This window comes from Eretmochelys imbricata, chromosome 1, assembly GCF_965152235.1.
Source record: "Eretmochelys imbricata isolate rEreImb1 chromosome 1, rEreImb1.hap1, whole genome shotgun sequence".
NCBI classification, from domain to species: domain Eukaryota; kingdom Metazoa; phylum Chordata; order Testudines; family Cheloniidae; genus Eretmochelys; species Eretmochelys imbricata.
Genome location: NC_135572.1, coordinates 44,213,970 through 44,221,635, shown reverse-complemented (window position 1 = coordinate 44,221,635; position 7,666 = coordinate 44,213,970).

The window sequence follows — 7,666 nt, the reverse complement described above, 5'->3', positions numbered from 1 at the left end:
TTGTCCTCAAAATGTCCTTTGAGGTAGGGAAATATTATTACGCCCACTTCTTTACAGATGAGGAATTCAGACAGAGAAAGAGTGAGAGCCCAAAGTCGCAAAGAAATAGAATGCAGAACTCCTGTGTCCCAGCCCAGTGCTTCAGCCACAACACTATCTGCTCTGTCTGAGATATGAATCTTCCTTTTTTTAAAGACTTTGGCATTGCTTTCAATACTGGTGAAATTCTGAACATTTGACCTCTACTTTTATTTCCAGTTGGTTCATTCTTGACAGCAACTGGAATAACTGAGTTCATTCAAAGTCCAAGGACACCAAGAAAAGGACACTGTAGATAGACCTTGCTGGGGTTTTTTTTGTTTTGTTTTTTAACAAAGGGCCTATTTGCTCTGTGGGAGGGGAAGGTTGAGCTTGGCAGGGAGACACAGAGGCATTGAGAGTATTACATTTGTGGCATCATTTCCCTCCTTTCTGGGTGGGGGGTCTTCAGTGGTGAGGATCTGCAGCTATGCAGAGGCAGGCTGGGGCCTTAGAGGGGGCACCATAGACCCCAGAAACTCATGTTTGTGGGTAAATTAGTGCTGTCCCTGTCAGCATTAACATACTGGTGGTCCCCAGCACAGTTTGGAAACCAGGTCCACTCATCCAAGTGGGGACCAACTATAGTGCAGAAGTACAAGGCCTCTGGACAGATGGACCATCTGCAGAGCTCAGGGCATCGGTGAGTTTAGGAAGTGGAACCCTTAGCTACTTCAATAACAGGTCAAACTCAGGCCCAATGGAATAATTCTAGGGAAATTCTGTGAGTCTAAATTTTCAGAGTTGCCTGGCCCACACAGTAATAACCCAAATAGTGGAATAATTTGACCCTCAGCAAGTTCACGGATGACACTAAGCTGTGGGGAGAGGATGATATGCTGGAGGGTAGGGATAGGGTCCAGAGTGACCTAGACAAATTGGAGGATTGGGCCAAAAGAAATCTGATGAGGTTCAACAAGGACAAGCGCAGAGTCCTGCACTTAGTATGGAAGGATCCCATGCACCGCTACAGATTGGGGGCCGAGTGGCTAAGCGGCAGTTCTGCGGAAAAGGACCTGGGGATGAGAAGCCGGATATGAGTCAACAGTGTGCCCTTGTTGCCAAGAAGGGTAATGGCATATTGGTATGCATTAGTAAGAGCATTGCCAGCAGATTGAGGGAAGTGATTATTCCCCTCTATTCGGCACTGGTGAAGCCACATCTGGAGTATTGCATCCAGTTTGGGGCCTTCCAATACAGAATGTGGACAAATTGGGGAGAGTCCAGTGGAGGGCAACGAAAATGATTAGGGGGCTGGGGCACATGACTTATGAGGAGAGGCTGAGGAAACTGGGCTTATTTAGTCTTCAGAAGAGAAGAGTGAGGGGTGATTTGATAGCAGCCTTCCTCTTTGGAACCCCCCTTCAGGTAGTTGGAGGAGCTCGGCTGTTCTCAGTGATGGCAGATGACAGAAAAAGGAGCGATGGTCTCAAGTTGCAGTGTGGGAGGTCTAGGTTGGATATTAGGAAAAACTATTTCACTAGCAGGATGGAATGGGTTACCTAGGGAGGTGGTGGAATCTCTATCTTAGAGGTTTTTACAGCCCGGCTTGACAAAGCCCTGGCTGGGATGATTTAGTTGGGGTTGGTCCTGCGTTGAGCAGGGGGTTTGGACTAGATGACCTCCTGAAGTCTCATAGAATCATAGAATATCAGGGTTGGAAGGGACCTCAGGAGGTCATCTAGTCCAACCCCCTGCTCAAAGCAGGACCAATCCCCAATTAAATCATCCCAGCCAGAGCTTTGTCAAGCCTGACCTTAAAAACTTCTAGGGAAGGAGATTCTACCACCTCCCTAGGTAACGCAGTCTCTTCCAACCCTAATCTTCTATGACCCTAACTAATTAGACAGTGGCTGCTACTGGATGGAAATGAAGTAAGTTTAAATGTTTAGCTTTCGGGCTATTAGTCTCACTGGTGCCCATTCAGCCTTCATATAGAAGTCACGGCAGTTGTGACTGTCTGAGGAAAGAACTGGGCACCCTATGTGTAACCGAGTTGATATCAACCCCGAACATAGCTTGCATGAAATGAGCTACTTGTAGCTTCAATTAGTCTGAGATTTTTATTACTGACTTTTGTCAGTTAAAATGATGTATACAGTGATCTAATGCAAAGGAAGCCAGCCATTTATGTAGCTGCCAAAATATGAAGGGATGCTGAACTTTGAAAATGTTGCCATTTATTTTAGTATTATTAAAGAAGAAGATGGTTATTAAGCAAGATGAGATAGTACTGTGATGGGTACCAAATAAAGACTTGTAATAATAACAATAGTAAAACAACTAAGGCTATGATTTTGGCATATGTCAGGTTTCAGAGTAGCAGCCGTGTTAGTCTGTATCCGCAAAAAGAAAAGGAGTACTTGTGGCACCTTAGAGACTAACAAATTTATTTGAGCATAAGCTTTTGTGAGCTACATTTTGGCATAAGAATTTTTAGTAGATTTCACAGCAGAGGTGCAGGGAAAAAAGCAATATGTCACAGAAAGGTCACCAGATGATCCTCCCAGAGCCTTAGAGGGAGGACCCCATAACCAGCCCAATCCCCCTTGAGCCCTCGGGAGCCCTCAATACCACCAACCTGATCCTCTGAGTCCCTGCCTTCTCTCCAAGGGCCTTCTTACCTAACCCTTCTGACTGACAATCCCCTGGTTTAAAATGTGAAGGGGGCAATGGCCCTTTTGCCCCCTTGTCTCTGGCGCAAGTGGAGGCCGGCCTGGGCCCTTCCCATCCCCAGGACAGGAGGCACCATTGCAGAGTGGGCTCATAGTGTATTTTATTCAAATTCACGATTACTGGGAACACTATGGCCTTTGTGCCAAAATTGTAGCCTTAATAATAACAGGCTCATAGTTAAAGTTGTGAGTCACACTGCATTCTTAGCACATGTATCATCATTTAATGGGAAATTATCCCAAAATTATATTGACATTTTTGTAACCTATGAAAATTGCTGGAGCTTTTCACTGTTGTACCTCTATTATAATGTATTGTTTCTGTAACTTTCCATTACAAGATTTTTGTGATCAGGCAGTTTACTTGCAACTAAAAGGAAAATAAACTTCAAAAAAATCAAAGATGTGAAGGATATATGACAAACCAGAGGTAGAATTAGCAAGAGGAAGACTTTTTTTTATTGGAATATAGATAGGAACATGAGAGAGATCACAGCTGAATCTTTTGGAACAGTAAACATGCCCACGGATGTTAATTTCAACTTACACTATGTAATAGTAAAAGCAATACAGTAGAACCTCAGAGTTATGAACACCTCAGGAATGGAGGTTGTTCGTAACTCTGAAATGTTTGTAACTCTGAACAAAACATTATGGTGGTTCTTTCAAAAGTTTACAACTGAACATTGACTTTATATAGCTTTGAAACTACTATGCGAAAGAAAAATGCTGCTTTCCCTTTATTTTTTTTTGTATATGTTTAAGACCCTACTGTACTGTATTTTCTTTTTTCTTTTTTTCCTTTGGGGGGGTTTCTGCTGCTGCCTGATTGTGTACTTCCGGTTCCAAAAAAGGAGTGTGGTTAACTGGTCAGTTCGTAACTCTGGTGTTTGTAACTCTGAGGCTCACCATATATAACTGTAAAAAGAGACTAAACAAATAAAAGCCCTCATGCTAATTTAAAACACTCAGAGGTCCTAATAACACAGGAAAATAGACTAGAGGCACAGAATTCTTGGAGTTTTTTTTCCCTTTTCTAACATAGTTCAGACTGTTAGATTGCTGACACAGATTGCTGTGACTTTCCTATGCACTATACAAACCTGTAATTGTCCAGAGCTTATTGGCATAGCAACCAAGATAACAGCTCTGTTAAGCTTGTTGGGTATTTCTCTTGCATCATACTGACTCAGTCATGCTATTGAGACCTGTTGCTTCAGTTTTTTCTATTCTGTAATTGTAATAAACATTGTAGATATTATGAACGAGTGGAACTTTGCAGATTTTTTTAAAATAATTTCTAATCAAGTGTATTGGCTGCTTCATTACAAGGCACTTTTTCAGCAGATAAATTTGTAGTAGATTTTTATACCTGGGAAGGGGATAAGGTAGAACCCTGGCTCCTTTGCCTCCTCTTAAGCACCAGCCATCAGGATGGTGGACATGCTACATGCTGAGGGTGGAGGGTGTTACAAATTACTCCGTCCACCCCTTACTCCTCTACCTCCAGCAAAACAGGAAGCAGTGGGATGCATTGTGCCTCACAGATGAAATGCTGCCCCTTGCTGTGGATGATGTGCAAATAACATGATTGAACCTTAAATTAGTCCCTTTGATTCAGGGAGTGCACCTATGCCTTGTTATTTAGTCTCACTAAAATGTCACTTACTGAATGAGCAGGGCAGCCTCTGTGAGGGGGCCTCAGCTCTGGAATTCATCATGAGCCCCTTGCTCTGTAAGAGCCCATGTTTTTGGTCCTCCTGAGCATATTGCAGGACCCATTTATTTCCCCAGGCATGTTTGGTGGGGGTCAGTTGAGAGATGTGATGACAACGTTGCAGTTTGATAGTTATTTGGTAGGAGGGAGTTATTAAAAAGCTATTAATAGGTATTTTAAATATAAATATTAAGAATAAGGATAATAGATAAATTACAGCGATGAGGCAATCTGATACCTGGGTGATGGGTGTGGTGTACGAACCTGAAAAGAGCAGAACAGAAAAAGATAGAATCTAAATGGCTATAATCGAGTGCTAACAGAGAGCCCTCTCTAGCTGTTTCTTATAGTCAGTACCTTTTCCTCTCAGCATGTAGTTCCCCCATCATCTCAATGTACTTTTCACTTAACAGAAAATCTATTTCTAATAATTTTACAAGAACATAGAGAAAACGTGCATGGGACCGAACTTCACTGCTGACTCTCTGTTCCTTCCCCCTGTATTTTGCATCTCCACAGTCTTCCCCTCTTTCTTTTTTCCCCTTAAACTTTTGTGAGTCACAAGATAAAGGTAGAATGCAGCCTTCCTAATTGGAAACAGGAAGTTGTCTTTGTTTGGACACAATGAGCTATTTATTGAAAACTGCTCTTCTGTAGTATGAAGCATCTCTTCATGTGATGCTGTCTTAATAATGCCTCTTGAAGTTGGGAACACAATAATAGCATCACAGTGAGCCTCAGTGTGGATATAAATAGCATTTAAAAAGACTGAAAGGCTGAGTCCCTCGTTAAGTTGTGTGCAGCTGCAATAGTGTAGGTGGGTGAGTAAGACGAACACTGAGAGGGGACAATGGTAACCTGGTACACAGGGGTCTTTTTTCATTGATAGCATCATTCCATCCTGCTATTGTGTCCACCCTAAACTAGATCTATGTGCCAAATGGAGTGCAGTGAACTCAGTGAAACAATCTCTCCACGCAAATTCAAAAGAACATTTTAAATGATAAAACTGAAGTCTATTTCAGTTATTTATAAGTTGTATTTCAGCACTTCTTTGGAACCAAATTCTGACACACTTTCTTGGGTTGAGCAGTTCTGTATTCCACAAGCAGTCCTATTGCAGTTAGCGTGGATATGTCTACACTAGAGTTGGAGGTGTAAACTCCAGCTCCAGGTGATATACCAGCACTAGCCCTGATGGAGCTAGAATACTTAAGTAGAAATGAAGCTGTGAGCAGGGGGAGGGGCTAGCCGCCCAGAGTTTGTACCAGTGATCTTGGACAAGTTTTACTCAGTGTGGCTAGTTCTTCCTGCTGCAGTTACACTTCTGTTTTTAGAATGCGATCAGAGCTAGCGCAGATGTAGCTCAATGAGCTGGAATTTACACCTTTACTCCTTAGGTATTAACACAAGTAAGAGCATCAGAACCTGGCTTTTAGTGCACGATTATAAAGTAGCTATATGAAGAGACTTGTATTGGTGGTTTCAGAGTATTGGTGATGACTCTCACTTGCCTCTGTCAAATTAAGAAAATTAATCAGTTTAAACCATGCAGCCCTTTGAGCCCTTTCCTTAACAGAATGATTCATGTACAGGAATGGGAGATTTAAATGCCAAGATGACAGAGCTATTGAATTTGGAGAATTCCTTTTGGTGTATTATTATGTCTGTTAGAAACTTACACAAAGAGAAACAACCTTAGTACATTTGAAACCTAATTTATACATAAAACAGACAAAATTAATTTGCAGTGCATGTGGGTTTGAACTTGCATATTCAAGTGTGCTACTATTCCTCACTTTTAAACCGTCCAAATTAAGGGTTTGATACTCTTTCCCTTGAATTCAGTAGAGGATTGCTGTTAATTTCCCTGATAGCATGACTCAACCTAATATCCCCAGTGGGACTTGTAAAGGTTCTCATGAGGGTAATTGTTTGCAGGATCAGAGCCTTAGTCTGTCTGAAATGCAAAAGACAGATGCAAATTGCAACATTAGAAAACACTCAGAAACCTCAGAAAACACTCTATAGTTTAATGAAAGAGAATCAGTTGTTCTAATACTTCCACCTATTCAAAATTGCATTGGGGTGCCCATTAATGTAGGATGATTTAACAAAAAAACCCCAGAATATTGCATTTACCCCACCCTCCACCATCCTGCCCCAGCTGTGTGCAGTATAGCAAATAATACTCAAGGTGATTTCCTTGAGTATTAATAAGCTCCCAGTCTCTCTCTCTCTCATTCTTATTTTTAAACTGGAATTTTAAAAGTATATTTAAAGGAAAGAATCACAAAAATATCAATGGATGAGCATTGGGGTTCCTCCTCCTCCATTGGGAGTATCCTTTCATACAGAAGGTAATGGAACTATTCTACTTCAGACTTTCCCACCTTGAGACTATGGAAGATGACAATCTTGATTAGATAAGAGCTGCTGACATGCAGCTATTGATGTGTTGTGATATTTGAAAAAATATCAATACCCACTAAAAGCTTCCATTTCACTTTCTAGTTCATCTTGCTCCTTCACCATGAAAGATTTTAATATCACTTTTCCTGTGTCACATTTTTTATAATCCTTTTCCACCTGTATTGCACTTCAAATAATCCTTCTAATTCTTTGTCACATGCACTTTAAATCTGTGATTAAAAAGAGGTTTAAACTTCTAAAACAAGTTAAATTTTTTGTTGCTATGGATATTTGTGATGATCATTATCAAGTAATTAATAATACCATTGTGCATATACCAATCTGGAATTTATTCTTGGACTTGGTCTCCCACAGTTTATAATGCCAGCACAACCACTGATTGAATTACATCCTTTGTTACTCAGCTGGGGTCAAATTATTAGTCTGCAAATAATAGGGTATAGTGCAGCTTCTCAGAAGTACCTATAAAAGTGCTATTCAATTTTTCTTATTTCCATCTTTTTGCACAATCTCTAGTAACAAATAACATTCATCTTCTCAAGAAAAGAAAAACTGGAAAACAAGCCACTATTTCTGCTTTAAAGCAGCCTGTCTTGGTTATAAATATGGGTGACATTTTGTATTTGTGGAATAGTGAAACAGACATTTATATTCTGTGAAGAATTAACTTACTGAAACTTGGGCTTGTCTTAGAGGTTGGGAGTCTGTGCACCTTTCTTTCCTATAAATATTGTGCTAGAAAAATAGAATAATGTTTCAAATC